Source organism: Dendrobates tinctorius, unplaced genomic scaffold, assembly GCF_039654945.1.
Source record: "Dendrobates tinctorius isolate UK_male_01 unplaced genomic scaffold, ASM3965494v1 ptg000360l, whole genome shotgun sequence".
Classification (NCBI taxonomy): Eukaryota; Metazoa; Chordata; class Amphibia; order Anura; family Dendrobatidae; genus Dendrobates; species Dendrobates tinctorius.
The window spans coordinates 4288832-4315094 of NW_027362026.1; positions in this window are offsets into that span (position 1 = coordinate 4288832).

Here is a 26263-nt window from a genome sequence, read left to right on the forward strand (position 1 = left end):
ATTACAAAACATCATGCCACAGGAGAACCTTGACCTAATATTGGCTAATAAACAAGCAACTCTGGTAAATCGGTTGCTTGAGGCATTCCCAGCACACAGCAGCAGTGATGGTTCTCACACGAGCCGTACGGGCCGGGGGCAGCTGGGCAGAGGTGTTCATGGTGCACACAGCAGAAGTGGCGTTGGAGACAGGGGTTTCATGATAATGTTGTGGACTGATTTTTCAAGTACCGCTCACACAACTGGTAATACAGCATCGATGGAAAGTGACAGGAGACAGCAGTTGTCAACTATGGTTACAAACTACTTTTCCTCCCATATCGATGTTCTCCCACACAGGTCATTCCCCTTTGACTATTGGGCTGCTAAACTGGACACCTGGCCTGAATTGGCACAATATGCCTTACAGGAGCTCACTTGCCCAGCTGCAAGTGTGCTATCAGAAAGAGTCTTCAGTGCAGCTGGATCAATCCTGACAGAAAAAAGGACCCGTCTGTCAACCCAAAATGTGGATGATCTAACCTTCATTAAAATGAACCATGCATGGGTTTCCAAGGATTTTGTCCCACCTTCCCCTGATGACACATAGGGTGACAGAAAAATGGCTTGCTTTGGTCCACCTCTTCCTGGGACTTGACCTATTTCGCCTTTTGCATCAGCTGAATGTCCAACATCAACATATGCCACTTTCTAAAACTCCCTAACTGTGCTGCCTCCTCTCCCCATGGCCGGGGTCACCACCTAGCGCACGACACCGTGCGAGTGCCGTTGCCCTGGACAGGTGGGTAGGCCGACTCTTGGGCGCGGGCACTGGCACAGGGTCCCTCATAGTGCAATCAAGTGTCTCTGACGGTGGTGGTGCACACCCGCCGTCAGACACACCGCCGTACTATGAGGGGCCCAGTGCCAGTACCGACGCCCACGAGTGGGCCCCCCTTGCTTGGGCAGGGCCCCAGCATTTGCAATCTTTACCTCTCCCTGCTCCTCCGCTGTGTAGTCTGGGCCGTCAAATCCATACTGTGCCTGACACCGTCTGAGCCTGCCTCCTGATGTATAGACATATCTTTTGAATGTGTACGCTATCCATACATGTTATCCGGGGATACGGTACCCTTTCTCACCTTTGTGCAATCACTTGCAAGCCATACTGGGCCTTACACCGTCTGAGCCTGCCTCCTGATGTATAGACATATCTTTTGAATGTGTACGCTATCCATACATGTTATCCGGGGATACGGTACCCTTTCTCACCTTTGTGCAATCACGAGCAATCCATACTGGGCCTAACACCGTCTGAGCCTGCCTCCTGATGTATAGACATATCTTTTGAATGTGTACGCTATCCATACATGTTATCCGGGGATACGGTACCCTTTCTCACCTTTGTGCAATCACTTGCAAGCCATACTGGGCCTTACACCGTCTGAGCCTGCCTCCTGATGTATAGACATATCTTTTGAATGTGTACGCTATCCATACATGTTATCCGGGGATACGGTACCCTTTCTCACCTTTGTGCAATCACTTGCAAGCCATACTGGGCCTTACACCGTCTGAGCCTGCCTCCTGATGTATAGACATATCTTTTGAATGTGTACGCTATCCATACATGTTATCCGGGGATACGGTACCCTTTCTCACCTTTGTGCAATCACTTGCAAGCCATACTGGGCCTTACACCGTCTGAGCCTGCCTCCTGATGTATAGACATATCTTTTGAATGTGTACGCTATCCATACATGTTATCCGGGGATACGGTACCCTTTCTCACCTTTGTGCAATCACTTGCAAGCCATACTGGGCCTTACACCGTCTGAGCCTGCCTCCTGATGTATAGACATATCTTTTGAATGTGTACGCTATCCATACATGTTATCCGGGGATACGGTACCCTTTCTCACCTTTGTGAAATCACTTGCAAGCCATACTGGGCCTTACACCGTCTGAGCCTGCCTCCTGATGTATAGACATATCTTTTGAATGTGTACGCTATCCATACATGTTATCCGGGGATACGGTACCCTTTCTCACCTTTGTGCAATCACGTGCAAGCCATACTGGGCCTAACACCGTCTGAGCCTGCCTCCTGATGTATAGACATATCTTTTGAATGTGTACGCTATCCATACATGTTATCCGGGGATACGGTACCCTTTCTCACCTTTGTGCAATCACGTGTAACCCATACTGGGCGTGAGAACGGCTGGCGAGCTGATAAGCAAGCTACAGCACCTGTGGTTTGCACACGTAAGTTTTTCATTTTTTTCAGGAATGACGGTTAGGCCTACTGCCGGAACTGCGGTTGACCTGCACTTACTGGGAAATCATCGTTCGCGAGTAATAATTGTAATCAGTGATCCCCATCACTAACGTTATTCAGCGGGTTATCTGCACCTGTAAGCGACAAACGCTGGCCTTTTCAGTGTAGCGCACATGCAGCCACGGACATGTAAGGGCATGACACACCAGTTATTGGCCAATCTCATGTGCCAGAGCCTCACGTGTCCCTCTAGTAAGCCGGTGTTAGGATTTCTAGGTAGAAAACCCGAGAGTGGACCCTCTGGGTCGTGGCTCCAGAGCCCCCGAGGGCGAGCGGACCAGGTGATGCCCACCCCCTATACAAGAGTGTTAGGGGCAGGCCCAAGGGAGATGGAACCACGACAGCCGGAACCAAAGGGACGACCCGGGGTAAATACAGGAGAGCAGATCAGATCAGAGTGGAGAAAGGTATACGAGGGGTAGCGCAGATCCAACGAAGCAGGAGGCAGGCTGTGGAAGCCCGAAGGGTCAGGACGGAACCGGGACCAGAAGCTGAAAGGAAGATGAGGGAAAGGGGATTAGGAAAGGCTGGGCCTGGGAAATGAGACAAGGAATGAGACAGGGGAAGGAGCGTAAAATACAGGAGGGAGGTAACAATAGGGCAGAGGTACAGGGACCGGCACGGGAACACAGGAGGAGGAAACAGAGGAACCAAGGAGGACGGTAGGCAGAGACAGGGAGACACGGGAGGCTACAGACGGGGACAAAGGCTGAGATACAGGAGAGCGCAGCACAGAGGGTGCGTGGGGACCTGATGGCCAGGGGTGACGCTGCGCAAGGATAGCGGCGCCACAGACTAAGACAAACAGGCGTCTTACCTGTCCCGACGCCCGACTGAAATACCCGGTGGGCGCCGCCATGATGGGGCGGAGCCACCGGGTCACGTGCCCCCATGATGCACAGAGGCCGAGGAAGAGCGAGCGCGCATGCGCGGGCCTCCGACGCGCCGAACTCCTGCAAAGCCAGAGAGGGGACGGCGCGAGAGCGGAGAGGAGGGGCGCCGGCTGGAGGAGGACCCCAGGTGAGCGCCGGCAGGCACAACAGCCGGACTCGGACCGCGGGGCATGACGGAGTCTCGTTCGTTAACGGAATTAAGCTTGCAATGTGTGCATCTGTTCTGTAGCTGGCATGGTTGAGGTTGCCCGTGTTGAGTCAAATTATGCCGTAGGCTCCACTCCTGGTGGTGCCCTTCTGGACATTCCTTTAAGGTTCAGCTTTGCAACCATACTGCCCACGTAAAACAAACACTTTGCCTTCATGAACGCTGTTTGGAGGGTCATGACTCGTGGGAATAACGCCGCCCAATCAGTTAACCTGCTAGAGAGATCCTTCGTTGCTCCCAAGCATGACATCACACTCCCTAGGAGGAAGGTAATGCCACTGTGGCGACCGTACTCCTGGGGGCGACACAAGTGCACTGATGCCCAGCCACTGCTCGATGAATCTGCTGGTACATTGACCCAGACCACTACATTCCCCTCGCACGCTACCCGGCCTGAATCTGACCCTGATGAAACTCAGGTTACCCTTCCCATATACAGTTCCATCTTACACGGTGACAAAGAGGAAGCTGCAGATGAAAGTGCAGGTTCGGCCCACCCGCCATCAGACACACCACCGTACTATCAGGGGCCCTGTGCCAGTGCCGTCGCCAACGAGTGGGCCCCCCCTGCTTGCTCAGGATCACAGCACTTGCAAGGTTGAAATACTGTGCAGTGAGATGGAAGATGGGGTCGACGAGGAGTCCAGACTAGTACAGGGATTCCCTAGCGAGGAGACTTATTTCATTGTTTTCAATGTTGGGACAGCAATTTTTGGGGAGCACTATACTCTGGAGAATGATAGATGGGGCCCACCATACACTGGAACATTCCAAAGGTGGACATCAGACACTGAAGCAGCATTTACAGGGCCCATTATACACTAGAGCATTAGAAATGGGGCCCATTATGTTTGGAGCATTATTTGGGCCCATAAGACAGTGGAGCTTCATCCATGGGGACCAACATATACTGTAGCATTATGTGGAGCTCATCATATACTGTTTCAAACATTATATGGGACCAATGATTCTGTATGGAGAAATAGATGGGCCTCATCATGAGATGTAAAAAGTGAAGTATTTTTCATTGTACTATACCGCTATTTCTCTGCCGTATCGGAGCATGATGAGTTGTGGTATTATGTGTTAAAGGGGCGCTCTTTCGCCCAGGGCACATGAAAACCTGGAGCCAGCCCTACCCCCCACAACTTTAGCCAAATAACCCCCATTTTTAGTGCGTAACTGGTATTATGAAGTTAATTAAGGTTGACCAGCTTAAGTAAGAAGAATTGATGCTTTTGGCATTCAAATGAGCACTGTAGGTGTGTTTCCTGTCCTCCTCTCACTGCCGACTTTTATTCCCCATTGACTTACATTGGGTTTCGTGTTTCGGGACGACCCCGACTTTTCCCTATAATCGGCCGATCTTGCTCGACCCGACTTTTGGAAAAGTCGGGTTTCACGAAACGAAACTCGACCATAAAAAAACAAAAGTCGCTCAACTCTACTTGTGACTATTCATCATCCTCTTGATTACATTCCGGAGGTTTTCAAAGGTGTTCGGGTCTGGAGAATGGGCTGCCCATGACAGGGTTTTGATGTGGTGGTCTCTTAATTTTTACAAGAGCTGTAGACTGTTCAGCAAGGGATCAAATAATTATTTCCTTCACTGTATGTGGCAGAGCATTATAATTAAACTGGTAGAACTATAGTTATCATACTCACATTATATCGACTTTGAAGCTTTGCTGAGTACTCATCATCATCAGAGGTTGCCGGTGGGTGGTAAGTCCCGTGGCAGCAGTGCTTACAGTGCTTCTCTGCTGCAAAAACCAATGCATAATTCTTGTATTATTAATATTGATCATGCTGGTCCCAAGCACAATCCTGCACTGGCCATTACATGGTTTACTCACCTGGAATCCTTTTGTTCATTTCAGCAGCAATTTTCACTTGTTTGGAGGCATTTGTAGGAGGCTGAATTGTATTTTCACCCTGTGAAATATAATCATTGTCTGTCAAATGGTCCATTAAATAACATATGACATCAAAAACTAATTGACAGCAACCATGAAGATAAAAGACAAACATTCTCTTGTACTCATGCAACTTGTCAATGACAATATAAAAGGGAATTGGTACATCCACTTGTAAGTAAGAGCAGACTTCTTTATGAATTCAATCATTTCCAACATTAAACATCCCCTTAGTAACATTTCCATGACTAAGGGTGTGTTTAAAGACGCACTCCTCCCATCAAAATTGTTATCCTCTTCCTATATTGCTATTATCATATTATACAGCACTGTGTAATTACAATTGATAATTTTGCCTTTCTTCACTGTAAATTCTTCTCTTTTCTCTATGTAGAAACAGGAAGTCTCTTGTCCCTGCATTTATCATTTTTCTCTTCAACTCCTGACCCAGCTGCTCCTCACTCCCCTGCCAGGGACTCATGCACACTAAATGGACCTCCTGTTTGTACATAGAGCTTAGAAGGATCCAGCTAGTCAGTTTGAAATCATGCGATAGCTCTGACCTAATGGAAAGCAGAAAAATTAACTGAGTAGAAAGGCAAAATGAGCAATTGTAAGTACACAATACTATATAATATGATGATTGCAACATATTAACATAAAAATGTTATGGGAGTGCTTTTTTAATGCCAGAAACAAGTCAGAGATGCCTATACCAAGACAACATGAGTAACATTTTAATGGATTGAATTGATAATGACGTCTATGTTTTAACTAAGTGAATGTGCCAACATTCCCTTTTTTCTTTGTCTACATTACACTCAGGCCATGTGCACACGCTGCGGTTTTGCTGCGGTTTTGGCCCTGCAGAACTGTAGCAGTTCCGCAGACATGGTACTTCACCATGTTAGCCTATGGGTTTTCAAAACCGCAGTGCTCACGCTGCGGTTTTTTACCTGCGGAAAAGCTGCGTTTTTTTTTCCGCAGCATGTCAATTGTTTCTGCGGATTCTGCTGCGGTTTCACACCTTTAACATAGTAGAGGTGTGAAACCGCAGGGCAAAACCGCAGGCCAAACCGCAGCAAAACCGCAGGTCACTTTACCTGCGGTTTTACCTGCGTTTCCGCGGGAAAAAACCTGCAGGTGAATCCGCAGCGTGTGCACATACCCTCAGTCAGCTGTTGGAACGGCACCCACGATAACAGCATCAGAGTATCTCTGGCCTTGTGGTGAGCTCAGTGGCGTAGCAACTGTTTGTGGCGCCCGGGGCGGTCGAAAAATTTGCCGCCCCTTTGGTCGTTGAGAATTCGGAAGCATCCGAAGAGCCCACACTACACTCAAAGATCTAATTTTTAGTCTGCTACTAACTCTGCTATTATTTCTAAATTTCTAGACTTTCAACTTCTTGCAGTTCTCTATATATATGTATGTATTAGCTTGATGATGCTGGATGAAGACCTAATGGCTTTTTTTAATAATAATTTTTAATAATGTGACAGAAAAAAAAACAGAAAGTACAAATTATTTTGGCGGACAGGGGGCGGACACTGACAGCTTGGGGTCCCTGTGCAAGAAATGTGTCCGGGCCCCCCTCCTTTTATGGCGTCAAAGCTACGCGTGTGTGTATATATATATATAGATAGATAGATTATTGATATTATATAGCCACACACACACATACAGGTATATATTACATAGTCTCCTTTATTATGTATATTGCTGTCCCATACACAGTGCCTTCTCTTGTTATGTACAGTTCCGTCCCTTACATATTGGATTATATAGAGCCCTGTTTTTTATTACATACCGTCCTGTCTTGTTAGCTGTATAATGCAATGATGGCTGATGGAGCATGGGAAAGCTTCCTTTCTAATGGAGGAGCTGATGGACTGGTCGTCTGGTCACCGGCTCCTCGATCAGCAGTCATTTTATATCTAACAAGAGAGGGGACCATGTAATAAAAGAGGGCGCTGTGAATAACAAAAATAACAAAAATACACTATGTAAGAGACAGCACTATACATAACAGCAGAGGAAGCTATATAATAAGGGATGGCACCATATATAACTAGAGAGGATGGTAGGTAATAAGGGGCGGTGTTATACATAATAAAAGAGGAAACTATGTAACTAAGGATGGTGTTATACAGAATTAGTGAGTACACTATATACTAAGGGACTGTGTTAGACATAATAAACGATAATGTCTTCCTCCACCTCCCCCTGTTCCTAAGGCCATTATAAGTCCCCCTTCCTCCCATCCCAATCCCCCACACCCCTCATTGTCCTCCTCCCCTCGCATCCCATTATTGTCCTCTCCCCCACCTCCATCATTTTCTTCTCCACCACTATCTTTGCTTTCTCCCCCACCACTCCCATCATTGCCCATTCCACCACCTCCATCATTTCCTCCTCCTCCACCACCCCCATTTATTGCCCTTTCCACCACCACCATCATTGCATTCTCACCCACCACCCCATCATTGCCCTCTCGACCATCACCCCATCATTGTCTTCTCCCCATCACTGCCTTCTCCATCACCCCATCACTGTGCCTTCTCCCCATCACTCCCATCATTGCCTGCTCCATCACCCCATCACTCCCATCATTGTCTGCTCCATCACCCCATCATTGCCTGCTCCATCACCCCCATCATTGCCTGCTCCATCACCCCATCACTGCCTTCTCCATCACCCCATCACTGCCTGCTCCATCACCCCATCACTCCCATCATTGTCTGCTCCATCACCCCATCACTGCCTGCTCCATCACTCCCATAATTGTCTGCTCCATCACCCCCATCATTGCCTGCTCCATCACCCCATCACTCCCCTCATTGCCTGCTCCATCACCCCATCATTGCCTGCTCCATCACCCCCATCATTGCCTGCTCCATCACCCTATCACTGCCTTCTCCATCACCCCATCACTGCCTGCTCCATCACCCCCATCACTCCCCTCATTGCCTGCTCCATCACCCCATCATTGCCTGCTCCATCACCCAATCATTGCCTGCTCCATCACCCCCATCACTCCCCTCATTGCCTGCTTCATCACCCCATCATTGCCTGCTCCATCACCCTATCACTGCCTTCTCCATCACCCCATCACTGCCTGCTCCATCACCCCCATCACTCCCCTCATTGCCTGCTCCATCACCCCATCACTGCCTGCTCCATCACCCCCATCATTGTCTGCTCCATCACCCCCATCATTGTCTGCTCCATCACCTCATCATTGTCTGCTCCATCACTCCCCTCATTGCCTGCTCCATCACCCCATCATTGCCTGCTCCATCACCCCATCATTGCCTGCTCCATCACCCCCATCATTGCCTGCTCCATCACCCTATCATTGCCTGCTCCATCACCCCATCATTGCCTGCTCCATCACCCCATCATTGCCTGCTCCATCATCCCATCATTGTCTGCTCCATCACCCCATCATTGCCTTCTAGACCATCACTCCCATCATTGCCTGCTCCATCATACACACAGACACACACACACACAGACATACATACATACATACATACACACAAGACACCACCTCTCTCCTCTCACCTGTCCGCAGCATCGCCCGCGCTTCCTCCCTCGCACAGCAGCGGCCGCTGAATGATGACGTCATTCAGCGGCGCTCCTCTGTGTGAAACAGGAAGCGCGGCCTCCGGGCAGGAAGCAGGACGGACCCTTGCCGCTCCGCTCCTGCTATTCACTCTTGCAGGCAGCGGAGCTGCCGTGATCGCATCGCTCCCTGCCCGCCGCTGCACTGCACTGCAGGGTGGAATTGCTGCTGCCGCGCCGCCCCCACACACATGCCGCCTGGGGCAGACCGCCCCCCCCCCGACCCCCCGCCCCCCCCACGCTACGCCAGTGGGTGAGCTCAGAGGTTTTTTTTCTCTTTTTTTTTTTTTTACTATACATTTATCAACATTGAAATTGCAACACCTTGGAGGAAAAGTCATGGAATTATGGAAATGACAGGGTTGACAGATGTGTTAATTATATGCAAGTGATGAAAAAATGGAAACTAAATTTTTAAAACATCAAAATCTGCTGCTGGTATCAATCTTTGCATGGGCCAACCAATGACATCCGAGAATTACTTGAGTGGAGACAAGCCCAGACACACTGCAGGTCATGGTAAAATGTTTAGGTCACAGATATTGTTCATAGGAGCACAAGCAACATGCGGCCTGGTGTTGTCCAGTTGAATAATAGCTCCTGGAGCACTTGGGAAAAATGGCCATACCACCGCTGGAGAGGATAGACCTCCATTATTCCATTCCTGCCTCCATTACCATCTTGCCCTGTATTATTATAGCCTATGAGTGCAGAGGTGTGAGGTCGAAGGAACAGTTGTACCTGGATGTCTGGCTTGTACTGTATGCTCGTAGTTCAATGTTGTGGAATAGCTTTCTGATGGTTTGTGTAGACAATGTTTGATACCTTAGCCTTGGTATGTGACATTTAATTTCACTTGCAGTACAGAATAGATCACTATGTTCATTCCCTCCTTGCAGAGGTTCGCTGCTGTGCACCTCTTGCTGTGATTCCAGTTCATCATTATTCCCCCAACCACTGGGACACTCAATGTTGAACAGTACAGACATCTTGGCCTATGCATGCTGCAATCGGCAGTAGTGATGAACCAAGGTGTTCAAGGATTTCGTCTCTTTTAATTTTGAGAAGTGTACTGTAGTTGTCCATGTCTGCACCTAAACTCCACCATGAACATGTTTATTTTGGTGTGCTGCTGATAGGAAGAGACAGAATGAAAATGTAACCTGCCTAACTCTTTGCTTCTCCAAAGGCAGGTATTGCCAATTATTACGGTATATATAAGAAAAAATGGAACAGCATACTATATATGGGGGCATACATAAATATACATAAATATCAGTTTCACACTGTGCAAATAGATCTACGAGCACAGCACTGTGACATAACAGAATCTGAGAGTAGGGCCATCAATCACATTGTAGTCCCACCCACACACAGTCCCTTAAGGCTTATTTATAAGGGCAGATGATCGGAAACAAGTATATTAACCCCTTTCCTACATTGGACGTAACATTCCGTCCATGTGACCTGGGACCTAAGTCCCAAGGACGGAATATTACGTCACAGGCGATCAGCGGTGCTCACGGGAGGAGAGCAGCTGATCACGGCCAGGTGTCAGCTGATTATCACAGCTGACACCCGGCACTATGTGTCAGGGGTGGTCACGGACTGCCCCGGCACATTAACCCCTGGCACACTGTGATCAAACATGATCGCAGTGTACCGGGGGCATAGGAGAGAAGCGTGCAGGGAAGGGGCTCCCTCCGTGCTTCCCTGCGGCCCCCAGAGCGACGCGATGTGCTGCGTCGCTCCGAGAGTCCTCCTTCCTGCAGGCCCCCAGATCCAATATGGCCACGGGGGCCTCCGGGGTCCTTCCTCACTGCCTGCGCTGTTCTAAGTGTCAGATCGGCGATCTGACAAAAGACAGTGATGTCCCCCCTGAGACAATATAATAAAGTAAAAAAAAACACGTGTAAAAATAATTTTAAAAAAATCACAAAATAAATTTAAAAAAAATTCCCTAATAAATTTATTTTTCTAAATAAAAAAACCAATAAAAGTACACATATTTAGTATCGCCGCGTCCGTAACGACCCGCCCTATAAAACTATCCCACTAGTTAACCCCTTTAGTGAACCCCTTAAAAAAAACAAAAAACAATGCTTTATTATCATACCGCCGAACAAAAAGTGCAATAACGCGCGATCAAAAAGACAGATATGAATAAACATGGTACCGCTGAAAACATCATGTTGTCCCGCAAAAAACGAGCCAACATATAGCATCATCAGCGAAAAAATAAAAAAGTTATAGCTAGCAGAATAAAGCGATGCAAAAATAATTATTTTTTATATAAAATTGTTTTTATTGCATATAAGCGACAAAACGTAAAAAAACGACATAAATGAGGTATCGCTGTAATCGTACTGACCCAAAGAATAAACCCTCTTTATCAATTTTACTGCACGCGGAACGGTGTAAACGCACCCCCAAAAGAAATTCATGAAATGCTGGTTTTTGTTCATTCTGCGTCCCAAAAATCGGAATAAAAAGCGATTAAAAAAGTCACATGCCCGAAAATAGTACCAATAAAAACGTCAACTAGTCCCGCAAAAAATAAGACCTCACATGACTCTGTGGGTCAAAATATGGAAAAATTATAGCTCTCAAAATGTGAAGATGCAAAAACTATTTTTACATTAAAAAGCGTCTTTTAGCGTGTGACAGCTGGCAAACATAAAAACCCGCCATAAATAGTAAATCAAACCCCCCTTTATCACCTCCTTAGTTAGGGAAAAATTATAAAATTAAAAAAAATGTATTTCCATTTTCCCGTTAGGGTTAGGGCTAGGGTTAGGGTTAGGGGTGTGTTGGGGTTAAGGTTGCAGTTAGAATTGGGGGTTTCCACTGTTTGGTACATCAGGGGCTCCTCAAACGCAACATGGCGTTTGATCTCAATTCCAGCCAAAAAAGTCAAATGGTAATGCTTCCCTTCCGAGCTCTGCCATGCTCCCAAATAGTGGTTTACCCCCACATATGGGGTTTCAGCGTACTCAGGACAAATTGCACAATAACTTTTGGGGTCCTGTTTCCCTTGGGAAAAGAAAAATTGGGGGTGAAAAGATCATTTTTGTGGAAAAAAATATGATTTTTTAATTGTACGGCTGTACGTTAAAAACTTCTGTGAAGCCCCTGGGGGTTCAAAGTTCTCACCACACATCTAGATAAGTTCCTTGGGGGTCTAGTTTCCAAAATGGGGTCACTTGTGGGGGTTTCCACTGTTTAGGCACATCCGGGGCTCTCCAAACGTGATATGGCGCCCAATCTCAATTCCAACCAATTTTGCTTTGAAAAAGTAAAACGGCGCATGTTCCCTTCCAAGCTCTGTCATACACCGAAGCAGTGGTTCCCCCCCACATTTCAGGTATCAGCGTACTCAGGACAAATTGCACAATAACTTTTGCAGTCCAATTTCTCTTGTTACCCTTAGTAAAATAAAAAAAATTGGACCTGAAGTAATTTTTTTTGTGAAAAAAGTTATATGTTCATTTTTTTTTAAACATTCAAAAAATTCCTGTGAAGCACCTGAAGGGTTAATAAACTTCTTGAATGTGGTTTTGAGCACCTTGAGGGGTGCAGTTTTTAGAATGGTGTCACTTTTGGATATTTTCTATCATATAGACCCCTCAAATTGACTTCAAATGTGATGTGGTCCCTAATAATAAAATGGTGTTGTAAAAAGGAGAAATCGCTGGTCAACTTTTAACCCTTATAACTTCCTAACAAATAAAAGTTTTGGTTCCAAAATTGTGCTGATGTAAAGTAAACATGTGGGAAATGTTACTTATTAAGTTTTTTGGGTGCCATATCTGTGTGATTTAAGGGCATAAAAATTCAAAGTTGGAAAATTGCAAAATTTTCAAAATTTTCACCAAATTTCCGTTTTTTTAAAAAATAAACGCAAGTTATATCAATGAAATTTTACCACTGACATGAAGTACAATATGCCACGAGAAAACAATGTCAGAATTACTGGGATCCATGGAAGCGTTCCAGAGTTATTACCTCATAAAGGGACAGTGGTCAGAATTGTAAAAATTGGCCTGGGCATTAACGTGCAAACCACCTTTGGGAGTAAAGGGGTTAAAGATTATTCTGTACACATAGAAGTGTGGTCTGTGTGTCTAACCAGGCCAATAATTGACTGCAGATTGGCTTGCATTCAGCTGAACGGTACTAGTTTAAGGCTGGGGTCGGCATGTGTAGTCCCAGAATTACACTGTAAACATTAAGTACAATACATCAATGGCCAGTACAGAAAAAGTATTTTGAGCTATCAGCAACATTTTTCATATACCGGAAATCATATGCAAGGATAGGGGCTTTAACAAATTGTCACATGCCTAAAATTAAAGAGGTGGTCCTTTTTTACATTTTTTTCTCTGTCTAAAATAGTGTCATATTGACTGAGATTACCACTGCAATCTGTTATGCTGAAGACATGTCATTATGGAACGTCACGACTCCAAGACATGTAGACAAAGACCATAGAGCACTGTTGACCTGTTGTGCTGGATATCAAAAGGCAATTATTAGCTTTTTCAGTAATTGAGGCTACGTGGAGGTAAAATAAAACCTTCTATGAAGTCTGGATGACCTCTTTAACTTTAGGATTCTTCATCTCTTCCTGGCAGCTATATACTGTATTCTCCCCGATAAATCTGTTTACTTACCTCTTGATCAGCGACGATAGTGAAATATCTTAGGCCGGTTTCACATTAGCGCATTTTCAGCGCGCGCACGGCCGGGGGTAGCTCCGCCCCCGAGCCGGCTCTCTGCCCGGCGTGCCCGCCCCTTCCTTGTAGCGCCGCCTCCTAGCGGACAGCGGCGCCTGCGATCGGCGCACCCTATCTTTAGCATAGGGTGCGCCGATCGTGCGCAGGCCGTGCGCTAGTTGCGCTTTGACCTGCGCTGCGCACTTTTGACGGTGCGCCGTGCGCGCCAAAATCCGAAAAGTTTGATTTTGGCGCGCACGGCGCACCGTCAAAAGTGCGCAGCGCAGGTCAAAGCGCAACTAGCGCACGGCCTGCGCACGATCGGCGCACCCTATGCTAAAGATAGGGTGCGCCGATCGCAGGCGCCGCTGTCCGCTAGGAGGCGGCGCTACAAGGAGGGGGCGGGCACGCCGGGCAGAGAGCCGGATCGGGGGCGGAGCTACCCCCGGCCGTGCGCACGCTGAAAATGCGCTAATGTGAAACCAGCCTTAAGGGTTCATCATTTTAGCAGCTTGGGTAGCATTAAACTTTTTTTAAATTTCTGGAAAACCTCATTATATAATGAGTTTATTGTCAATGAGTCCTGAATGGAAAATCTGATATTATTATGTAGGGGATTGAGTAGAATATCCCTTTAATGCCACCTCCCCTTTAAGGAGTTCTGATATTAAGATATTGTAAATTGATGTACAGATATTATTATGCTTGGGTACTGCTACACTACGGTGTTTTACCTCCTGTCCATTGGTACTGTCACAGATATTATTATGCTTCGGTACTGCTACACTATGGTGTATTACATCCTGTCTATTGGTTCTGCCACTTTATGTGTTACCATGTTGTAGTATATTGTATTATATTGTATTGTATGCCGCATATTCATGCTTAGATTAAGGTAAGCCAGTGCATCCTTCGGGTTCAATAGTGGAGGGCACTCTTAGTATATAGTTCCATAGACTGGGTAAGCGTAGTTCTGTTGTGAGCCACTAGATGGGGGTATACTAGTGGGCCTTGTTAGATATAGCTGAGAGGAAATTCACATAGGGGTTAACTGTAGGAGGAGCTTCTATGGGTTAAGTAAGTGTAGGCTATAAGATTAAGGCAGAAGGGAGAGCACGCCCGACAAGTCCACATGGGCTCTAAGCCCAGGACACAATAGCAGCTGCGCAACATTGTAGAAAAGAACGGTACAGTCAGACGGGTGCTGGATAAGACCGGAGCGCCAAGGAAAATTGCAGTTTATGACAGCAGCAGGAATGGAAAGGAAGAAGTGGTCCAAAAGTCGTGCAGGGCTCAGAGTATTCACCATGTGGCAAATCTTAAATAGGGCTGAAGCCTGAAAGTCTGAGGCCAAGTGGGTTCCCCTATGTTCTGAGGTCCTACAGGAGTGATGCTGCGGTACCGCCAAGGGCGCTACTACCCCGTAATATGCATGAGGATACAGAAAGTAAGCAAGGGAAAGTGCAGGAGAAATGCTGTGTGGACAGTAATGTAACTGATGTGTCTGGGACCGTTGAAGAAGAAAGTAAAGTAAAAAGTAAAGTCTTGATTTGGCATCAGAACCGGTATATATGTCCGTTATTGCAACCTTGAGCACTGGAACCAAGTGTGCAGGAGCTGGGACGCACCGCAGTGGAAGCCCTGTCCGTGGACCAGCATCCCAAACAGGTACGCCGGTAGAAGCTGATGGTTTTTCTGTAGGAGGAGGTCAGAACACCAGAGCTTCGGTGTCTCGGCTGCGACTACCGTCCTGACCCCCTCTTACAAGTGCATCGCAATGTAAATCTTTTATTTAGCGCTTTAGGCTGTATTTACGCTGGCCGATAATCCATCAGATTTTAATGGTAACAGCCTATTTGGTTCACGATAATTGTGTAATCTGGGTGGGTTGAGCAGCTGAAAGATGTGTCCAGAAATGATTGTTCATCATGCATGAAATTATTCGGGTGAGAGAAAAAATTCTTGTTCAACTTTAGAAAATTGTGTAATGTAAATGGAGATTGTTCGCGCTTTCAAACATTTGTCTGATAAAAAGGCTGAGTAGAAAGTAATAAATGGCAAAGAAAAAAGATTTGAAGGTTAGACAGCACCAGTCTTATCACACTTCAATTCGGGACTTTTCTACCAGACATAAGCAACTTCTATAGGATTTGTATTTCTCTGGTGGTGCAAAGCCAAGTCTGAATAGCTTATATAGTCATAGAAGAAATGAAAGGCAGCACTCACCAAATCCTTCAAATAGAAGTAGGATTGACATGTCTGTGTTTTCGTAATGTTTTTATGATTTATGTTTGTATGCTTAATGGCATGAAAAAAGGTTACCTCCCCTAAAAAAAAGTGAAACACAATTTTTTAGTAATTTTTTTTAGTTGGAGCATTAGAACGAGTACATAATCGTGATTATCCCCAAAAACTTTTCCATTCCTGATTTGATTCAATTTTCTTTGTATAGGAACAACAGAAAGGTTTGTATAGTTCCTCATGACTTCATGCATTTGCATTATCTGTGGGATTTCAACACTGAACAAAAATATACATCAGATTATATCTGTGAACACAGTGCACGATGTTCCATGATATGATGTAAAAATCGCTACTCAACCATTTCATTCACAATTCTCGCCCACTTGTCTGACATCATTCGCTTATTGTGAGTTACTGCATTGTGCATCGCTTCCGCAATTATCTGCTAATTAATCCAATTTGTCCACAAAATTCGAAAATTATCAATGGCACTTCAAACAATTCATATATCACAAACAAGAGTAAATACACTCCAGATAGAAGCGTTCCATTAAAATAAGATTTATTTCAATATATTTTTAAAAAAGACATACACAATAAAATGAAACAAGATGTCTCCAAAAATGAGACTGTAAGAGAATGGTTAGCCATGATGTACTAAACAGCCATGATAGAGCGAGGCAGCCATTTTGTCAGAATTACACAAGTTGTAAAGGAATCTACTTCTACAAAAGAACTAATAAATGGAGGATGGAAAATGAGATCATGTCTCCTAGCAACCTCAGCAGATGTGCATAGAGGAAGATTGGATCAATAGGGGAATAGGGTCACCAAATATATGGACAGTATGCTTATACGTGATAGCGTGGTAGCGAAGTGTAGAGTAGTTAAAATGTCAGGATGTAAGAATTTATGGACCTAGACTGGAGACAATGATAAGATTTTAAGACAGTAGCCATAGATACCAATGACTTATGGGTTTTAGTGTTGCTTGGAGAAATGTTAATTAATATCGTATTATGTCATTATATTCTCTGTTCTAAACCACGTTTCTGTAGATTACCATGAAAACTCCTTAGAATTATAATGTTAACGCCCTCTGCGGCAAAATGCAGCTTTCTTTGTTCTGATAATGTATAAGAAGCTCTTGTTACTGTTGCTTGTTGCCATTCCATCGCCATCATGCCACTGTGCCTCACCATGGCCAGGGCACAGAGCCTTACCATCGCTAGACCTCCTAGCAAATCTCTGCCTGTCTGAATTCCTGTTTTTGCCCGCATATTCCAACTCCTCTGTTATTCTGTATCTGTTTTGCCGTGTATCTCCGAATAAACCTTCAACCTCAGCTTGATAAGCGATCGTCTGTGGAACTTCTTCCCGACTCTTCCAGCTCTCAATAGAACTTTTTCTTACAAGTGGCGATTGCCAGCCAGGAGGAGCGGCTCCGGAGAGCTGCCTCCAGAAGAACCACCGGAAGAAGCCGCAGATGAGGGCTTGGAGGTGGGAAGAGGAAGAGAAAAAATAAAAGAAACGCGTATGGCCATACGTTTAACCGGTCAAAGGAAGCCAGCCTAAAGGAGAACCTCTCGTGATCGCTCTGAAACCGCCTGCCCGATTTTTTTATAATAAAACCACGGACAAAGAAAAAGACTATAAAAAGATGAGTAACTAAGAAGAAGCTATCTACAAGGACGTGAGAATTTGTTGTGCCGGGTAGCAAGAAGCTTTAAAAGGGCGTGGGGAGATGCCTGGCAAGCTAAAGAGTGAGGCTGGAATCACGGCTGCACCTCTTTTGATATCTGGTCGACCCAGCCTGCAGGAGGTCTTCCATTCGAGAGAGGTGTGAGTATCTAACTTTGCTTAAATTGCATTTGTTGATACTAGAACAGAGTAAAACTCATCCTTGTAGACCACTGTAAATATGGAGTGGTTACGGAAGCAGGCAGAGAAATATGCTGGCACACCCCAGCTGGAGGGGGTTAATGTGGAAACCACGTGGTTAAATTGTATGCGATGGTTTACCACAGAGAACAGGGAACTAGATAGAAAAAATTTGCTAGGTTAAGCTAATAGCCAAGTAGTGGCTTTGTGTAAGACAGTCATAACTTTTGATCAGGCTCTTGATAGGTAGCTTACACAGCAATATGTTAACATGATCACCCGGGGAGGGGCAGCGTATAGGGAGAGATTAGAAAAGCTGAGTGAGATGCTGGAGCTAGCACGGAAGCACAGAGAGGAGGGGTGCGAGCAGCAGCAGCAGCTGAGAGCAGTTATGTCACAGATGGACACTGCAGCTTCGAGACACAGTGCTGATGTAAATACAGTTGTAGACTGGAGAAGAGAGTTAGGAGAATGAGTGAAGTAGTACATAACAAGATATAGTGTCCCAACAGCTCCAGCTTATGCAGACACAGTTGAGGAAAGATATATTGTCCCGACAGCTCCAGCACATGCAGACCCTAGGTTAGGTGTGATGCTGCTTCAACCCCGAGAGAAAAAAATCCCAGGCCAAATGTTCCTGGTCCATCTTAAATTTATTAAAAAAATGTTGCCTAATTGGGAGGAAAGTGAGTGAGTGTTTTGTTAGGACGATGCAATCCGAGGTGAGGGGTGATGAGTCTAATGTTTTTGCATACCATTCACCTCGGGGTGTATCTGCTGATTCGGGGAGGCCAGGGGTTCCGGGGGGGTACGGCCAGGTACCGAGAATGGGCAGGTCCCGTTCGGCAGAGCCCCCAAGGGATCCCATGAGAGGCCCCCCCTTGTGTTATTTTTGTGGACATCTGGGACATGTTAGACGTTTTTGTCCCAACCTTGTGCCAGGGATTGTACCCCTAGAACCCCGGGCACCATTTAATCCCCAACAGCCCCGGGAGTTCTCTAGACTACCTTTCGGAGTTAGACCTCCGTATCCAGCAGTGAATGACCTTAGGCAGTATCAGCAGTACAATGGTCTTCAAATGGTTAACCCAGTCTCACAGGAGCCTTCTGCTCCTGCTCCTTCCCCAATGGCTTTCACTCATCCGCACCCGGAGGTCCATGCTATTAAGGGAGGGGTCACTCCTCCTCGTCCCTGTGCTCCCCTGATCAAGGAGCTACAGGAACATGAGGACCGGACCCTGACTAAGGATCTCTTTGGGGCGGAGGTGGCAGCTGTTGGACGGAAGCCATGTCCAGATGGGGATGATGGATTTTTCGGGCTTCCCACGGCAGGTAACACTGATTGATGGAGTGCTCCCCCTGTTCCCCTTACCCTCCTTGCCCCCCTTTCCCTGGGCAAGGACGGTAGACCTTATGTCAGAGGGAGAATAGAGGGGCTGCCTTGGGGAGACATCCTCATCGATACAGGAGCCTCAGTTTCAATAACATGACACAAATTGCAGTCACCCCCTGGACTGCCTGAGACTACACTTTTGTAGAATTTGAGGACTCCTGTATTCAAGCAGTAAAAAGTCGTCCAGTGAACCTGAGATTTCAGGACACAGGGGGATCGAAGCAAAGGGGTCTTCGATGCGCTTTTTTGGGTAAACTCACAGTTACGGTACACTATTTTGGGAACTGATGTTTTGGGAGCAATGGGAATTGTTGTTGATTTATGTAACAAAGACTTGTGGCGGAACAAAGAAGCCACTATCTGTTCTGTAATTGTCCCTGTGGAGGAGGAGGAGAGTCATAAATTACCCATTGCTAGTTTCAGAGCATGTACTGGTGAAAATGTTGAAAATGCTGACAATGATGCTTTAAAGAATGAATTGAAGCAAAAGTTCCCTGAATTGTGGATCTCAAAGAAAACTGATTGTGGGTTAATGCAAACTCAGGTTAAAATTGATGGTGAAAAACTGCCACCTTTCCAGCGTCAGTACCGTATTCCGGAGGACGCAATCCCTTACATAAGGGTAGCAGTCAGTGAATTGGAGAAACAAGGTGTGGTTGTGAAAGGTAATTCCCAATGTAACAGTCCTATTCTACCTGTAAAAAAGGAAGATGGCAGTTTTCGAATGGTAGTAGACCTGAGACTTGTAAATAAGTACACCCCCTCAGCAGCCCACCTTGTTGCATCTGTCCCTGAAGTTATGTCACAGCTGCGGAGTGATTGTAAAGTATTTTCGTGTTTGGATATTGCAAATGGCTTTTTCTCAGTACCCCTAACACCTGAATCTGCCCTCCGCTTCGCATTCACTTTTGAAAATGTGCAATACTTGTTCACGCGGCTGCCCATGGGATTTCACAGTTCTCCTGTGTACTTCCATCAGGCATTAGCTCTGGTGTTAGAACCCCTGGGTTTCGGAGACAAAGTCTTGCAGTATGTTGATTATTTATTGATTCAAACTGTCAATGAATGTGAACACAGAGAAACCCTTGAAAATGTTTGTCAGGCTTTACAAAATGCAGGACTCAAAATGAGTCTAGATAAAGTACAATTGATGAAATCAGAGGTTAAATTTCTGGGTGTGTCTGTCTCAGCAGAAGGAAAGAAACCCATGCATGACAGGGTTAAAGCTATTCAGGCTGTCCCCATACCAACTAACATTACTGAACTCAGAAAATTTTTGGGTCTTATTAATTTTTCCAGAGAATTTATTGAAGATTTTGCCAATTTGGCTAAACCACTGTATGATTTATTGAAAAATGCCGATGATGACTTTGACCCTGTTAATGTAGAAGGAACCGCCTTACAGGCTTTTGAGGGATTGAAGCGCACCCTTACGGCAGCTGCTGCATTGATTAACCCTGACCCTTCCCAGCCTTTCTACATTCAGACTCACACCGGTGATATCTCTATTTCTTCTGTGCTCCTATAAAAGTGGCCCAAAGAAAGCCCAGAAGTGTCTAGTCAGTTGTATGCCCTAGGTTATTACTCCAGGTTGCTGACCCCCGTGGAAAAAGGATTCACTCAGTGCATGAAGCACCTACTGGGCGTGCACTGGACTATGAATCAAGTGAGACATATAGTGGGATTTGCTCCTTTAATTCTATAAACCCAGCATGTCACTTTAAAAACTTTGCTGAAGGGAAAAGCTTCAGGTATTAATTCACAGAGAATGGCCCAATGGATCATTGATTTTGAGACTAGAGACTTACAAGTCGAAGTGGGTGAGAAATATCATTTAGCTCAGATGATGCAATATGCAGGAAAAAGTCACGATTGTCAAATTGAACAGGCTAATGTTACTCCCTCTCCCTTCCGAGCAGACTTTCAAGAGGGAATCCCCTGTGCCTATATTGACGGAGCTCGCTATTGGCATGAGGGGCATTACGTCACAGGCTTCTCTGTGTGGTTTCAGGCTAAGCCATTGCTGCTGCGGTATAAACTCCCAGGTCATTTCTCCGCTCAAAGAGCTGAGTTGGAAGCAGCTTTACAGGTCATTCTCGTGTGTACAGAACCAATGAATATTTTTAGTGATAGCGCATATGTCGTGTCATCACTCACTCTGTATCTTAATGTATGGGCCCTGAGGGGGATGGTTGATTCTCAAAATAAGCCCTTGCAGCATGCAGAAATTCTTAAACAAATTGAGAAGCGGGGCAAAGAATTCCCAAAATTATGGTTTTTCTGTAAGATTAGAGGACACCAGAGGCTGATTCCTGATCCCCACATCCTTGGCAATGCATATGTAGACCACGCAGCCAAGGAGGCTGCACTCACAGGCGATGACAAATATCCTCAAGAAATCATCGCTGCAGTCACAAAACAACCCCGTGAGCCCCCCCTTGTCTTTTCTCCTCTGCAAGATCTCATGAAGGCACAGGAGAAGGATGGAGACTCATCCCTGTTCAATTCCCTCGAGTCCCTGCCCATTGAGGGGGAGTGCTTGTATTACAAACGAGTTAATGATAGACTTGCGCCTTACATCCCAACAACAATGATTAAGTCTTTGCTCAAATTTTCAAGCTAAAAAGGTGATTAAAATGGTTCATATCGATCAGTGTAGACTTCTTAATTATTTTACTGAGATTTCTGGTAAGGACTGATACTCCACTCTTTTTTTCTATTTCCTCCAGGTCCGCTGAAGATTTTCATATTTGACTCCTGGGACCATGAACCTATTGGATGATCAGGAGAAGTTGTTTCACACTATACAGTGGGACTCTGATAGTGTGAGAGGGGGAGAAGATCAGGAAAATCCAGAAGACAAAGAATGAGAAGAAAAATGCCGATGATGACAAAAACTTATTTTTTTCGGGTCTATTTGAATTATTTTTTTATTATGTGTTTGTGTTATTTTTAGGGACTTTTGCCTTACACACACGTGCATAAAGTGCTGAATTACCTCAATACTCTTATTTTCAGTAATTCACCCATGAATATTACAGTACTGTATGTTGTACTCTGGATAGAGTACAAGAGGGGGACTTGTAAGAGAATGGTTAGCCATGATGTACTGAACAGCCATGATAGAGCGAGGCAGCCATTTTGTCAGAATTACACAAGTTGTAAAGGAATCTACTTCTACAAAAGAACTAATAAATGGAGGATGGAAAATGAGATCATGTCTCCTAGCAACCTCAGCAGATGTGCATAGAGGAAGATTGGATCAATAGGGGAATAGGGTCACCAAATATATGGACAGTATGCTTATACGTGATAGTGTGGTAGCGAAGTGTAGAGTAGTTAAAATGTCAGGATGTAAGAATTTATGGACCTAGACTGGAGACAATGATAAGATTTTAAGACAGTAGCCATAGATACCAATGACTTATGGGTTTTAGTGTTGCTTGGAGAAATGTTAATTAATATCTTCGTATTATGTCATTATATTCTCTGTTCTAAACCACGTTTCTGTAGATTACCATGAAAACTCCTTAGAATTATAATGTTAACGCCCTCTGCGGCAAAATGCAGCTTTCTTTGTTCTGATAATGTATAAGAAGCCCCTGTTACTGTCGATCGGGGCCATTCCATCGCCATCATGCCACTGTGCCTCACCATGGCCAGGGCACAGAGCCTTACCATCGCTAGACCTCCTAGCAAATCTCTGCCTGTCTGAATTCCTGTTTTTGCCCGCATATTCTGTTATTCTGTATCTGTTTTGCCGTGTATCTCCGAATAAACCTTCAACCTCAGCTTGATAAGAGATCGTCTGTGGAACTTCTTCCCGACTCTTCCAGCTCTCAATAGAACTTTTTCTTACAGAGACGTCACCGCAAATCAGTTAACCATTATCCGTATAAATTTTTGGCAAACAAAAGTACATAAGAATTGAATTCACAGGAAAAAAATTTTTTTCTCTCCTTCTATATATATATATATATATATACACTTGGCTATAGAGTCATATGCCTAAGTGTACTTATTTACAACCATCAATTTCAAAGTATACAATATATTGTTATGCTGAACAATTATGGTAAACTGAAATAATTTGTATTTGAAAAAATATATATATATATACCAGGAAATCAATCCTTATATAAAACGGAGCCCAGCTATAATAACCCCATAGTCATATGCTTATTCTCAGTAAGATAAATTATATGTATCAAGTGATACAGAGTGCATATTAGGCGTTTCCTAAAATAAATAAATTTATACCTGGTAATATGTAGTGGCGGCGTCTCACTACCCCGACGCGTGTTTCGCTGTTTGCTTCTTCCGGGGGCGTGGTTTTGTGAGGGGCAAGAGGGTATTTAAACATACCGGTGTCCAATAACAATGTCGGATTGATAAATACCTGCCGGCGGCATAGTGACGCATGAACGCTAATGCCACGCCCCATAGTAACCATCGATTCCCTAGAAACCGCTCAGTGAACCACAGCTATCAATTAAATGTGGTCACATAATGAGCGCCTCAGTGAATCGGCCTGGGTCTGGGTAATCAGCGCATGCGTTCTGCCATTCAGCATATTAAAGTTAAAAGGAAGGGAAAAAAAGGAAATCATCAGCCTCAGTGAATCAGCCTGAATCCGAACAATCAGCGCACACAAACCACCGTTCAATATATAAAGATTACAATAGTCCGTTTTTGCCCGCATGCAGTTTGGTCTCTTTGTAATCTTTATATACTGAACGGCGGTATGTGTGCGCTGATTGTTCGGATTCAGGCTGATTCACTGAGGCTGGTGATTTCCTTTTTTTTTTCCCTTCCTTTTAACTTTAATATGCTGAATGGCAGAACGCATGCGCTGATTACCCAGACCCAGGCCGATTCACTGAGGCGCTCATTATGTGACCACATTTAATTGATAGCTGTGGTTCACTGAGCGGTTTCTAGGGAATCGATGGTTACTATGGGGCGTGGCATTAGCGTTCATTCGTCACTATGCCGCCGGCAGGTATTTATCAATCTGACATTGTTATTGGACACCGGTATATTTAAATACCCTCTTGCCCCTCACAAAACCACGCCCCCGGAAGAAGCAAACCGCGAAACGCACGTCGGGTAGTGAGACGCCGCCACTACATATTACCAGGTATAAATTTATTTATTTTAGGAAATTCCTAATATGCACTCTGTATCACTTGATATGTATAATTTATCTTACTGAGAATAAGCATATGACTGTGGGGTTATTATAGCTGGGCTCCGTTTTATATAAGGATTGATTTCCTGGTATATATATATATATATATATATATTTTTTTTTTTTTTAAATACAAATTATATCAGTTTACCATAATTGTTCAGCATAACAATATATTGTATACTTTGAAATTGATGGTTGTAAATAAGTACACTTAGGCATACGACTCTATAGCCAAGTGTATATATATATAGAAGGAGAGAAAAAAAATTTTTTCCTGTGAATTCAATTCTTATGTACTTTTGTTTGCCAAAAATTTATACGGATGATGGTTAACTGATTTGCGGTGACGTCTCATTTTTGGAGACATCTTGATTCATTTTATTGTGTATGTCTTTTTTAAAAATATATTGAAATAAATCTTATTTTAATGAAACGCTTCTATCTGGAGTGTAATTATCTGCTAATGTAAATGAACTTTAAGGCTACATTCATACAATAAGTTTTTGGTGAGCTTTTGAATTGAATTTTCGCTGTGTCAAAAATGCAGCATCTAACAGAGCCAACAAAGTAGACGAGAGCTACAGAAATCTCATGCCCACTGTGTCTCTAACCTGAGGTGTGTGTCACAAATTCGCAACATATCAACTTCTCTTGCAGGTACTCTGAGTTTTCTGTGCAGATTGTCTGCATAGATGCAAAAAAATCCACTGGTAAAAACACATGTGCATTTCAGCTGCAGAAACACATTAACAACATATGTAATCTGGACATGACTGTATGAATATATTTTCGTCACTGCTAAATACCAGGAACTATAACAAAAAAGCAACTTTATTTAAAACATAACGTACCAAAAAGAGACAAAAATCAAAGAGTCAAAACTAAGATAAAAATGCATGTCCCCTAATTTTGCCACAAAAAAACTGGGAAAACTAATTGACTCGAGTATAAGCCAAGCGTGGGAAATGCAGCAGCTACTGGTAAATTTCAAAAATAAAAATAGATAGCAATAAAAGTAAAATTAATTGAGATATCAGTAGGTTAAATGTTTTTGAATATCCATATTGAATCAGGAGCCCCATATAATGCTACATACAGTTCATGATGGGCCCCATAAGATGCTCCATACAAAAAATATGCCCCATATAATGCTGCACAAAGGCTAATAATGGCCCCATACGATGCTCCATAGAATAATATGCCCCATATGCTGCTCCATAAAGGTTGATGGCCACATAAGATGCCCTATAGATATATATGCCCCATACAATGCAGCAAAAAGGTTGATGGCCCCACAAGATGCCCCATATGCTGCTGCGATAAAAAAAATGATATACCTCTTGTCACTGGGGGCCAGGTGCCGGTGAACTGAGCAGGTGGGTACATGGCGCGCTATGGGGGCCAGGTGCCGGTGTCACCGCTGGCTCAGGGCCCCAGTACCTGTGTTATTCACCTGTCCCTGTTCCACCGCCGCATGCCACTCTGTCTTCCGGGTCTCTGCGGTGACTGTTCAGTCATAGGGTGCACACTAACCACGTCATTGCACCCTCTGACCTGAACATCACAGCCAGAGGACGCGGAAGACAGAGTGGCACGTGGGGGTGGAACGGGGACAAGTGAATATCTCATGGCTCCCCCCATCCTCCCCATCATACTCACCCCTTCCTGGCACGGTCTCTGCAGTCCATGCTTCTCTGATGGTCTCCGGTGCCACAGCTCCTTCCAGTGTTCAGTGGTCACGTGGTACCGCTCATTAAAGTAATGAATATGCACATATTCATTACTTTAATGAGCAGTACCACGTGACCGCTGAACACAGGAAGAGCTGCGGTGCTGGAGACCATCGGAAAAGCAGGGACTGCATAGACCGTGCCA